The 717-nt window shown below is 39.1% G+C and overlaps 1 pseudogene; it reads left to right on the forward strand.

The window, feature by feature from the left end:
- The window catches only part of LOC106462284, a 48,551-nt pseudogene extending 48,071 nt beyond the window's left edge, over positions 1–480 (forward strand).
- Positions 481–717: the final 237 nt, after the last annotated feature.

Genomic DNA, 717 nt, shown 5'->3' on the forward strand with positions numbered 1-717 from the left:
ATATATATATATATATATATATATACACATACACATATATATACATATATACACACATAGATATTACGGACAAAATACTACTAAATTAGAAATAAAAATGTGCAAGATATTTATATAACAAGGAAAATCTATATACACTTTATAAGAAATATGTCTTACTGAAACGTTGAAGAACAGAGCCTTCAGGAAGAACAGAGCCTTCAGGAAGAACAGAGCCTTCAGGAAGAACAGGGCCTTCAGGAAGAACAGAACCTTCAGGAAGAACAGAGCCTTCAGGAAGAACAGAGCCCTCAGGAAGAACAGAGCCTTCGGGAAGAACAGAGCCTTCAGGAAGAACAGAGCCCTCAGGAAGAACAGAGCCTTCAGGAAGAACAGAGCCTTCGGGAAGAACAGAGCCTTCAGGAAGAACAGAGCCATCAGGAAGAACAGAGCCTTCAGGAACCACTGAACTATTTCTCTCATTCAAATCCCATAAAATGATGTCCTTCACAGCTTTCCTTTTACCATGGCGTTCTCTCTTTGGCACTTGATAGCCCTTTGTGTAGCTTTGTGCTTAATAACAAATAAACAGACTCCGGATGGTACCTTCTAGTATTTTAACAGAGACAGCTCCCATAATCCTTATCGGATATAGCGGTCTGGTCCTTCTATAGCTGACAATATTTCTTTAGCAGATTACCTTGCTGGTGGAATGTTTTATTGTATTAAGGGACTTTA

The sequence above is a fragment of the Limulus polyphemus genome, unplaced genomic scaffold, assembly GCF_000517525.1.
Source record: "Limulus polyphemus unplaced genomic scaffold, Limulus_polyphemus-2.1.2 Scaffold1133, whole genome shotgun sequence".
NCBI classification, from domain to species: Eukaryota; Metazoa; Arthropoda; class Merostomata; order Xiphosura; family Limulidae; genus Limulus; species Limulus polyphemus.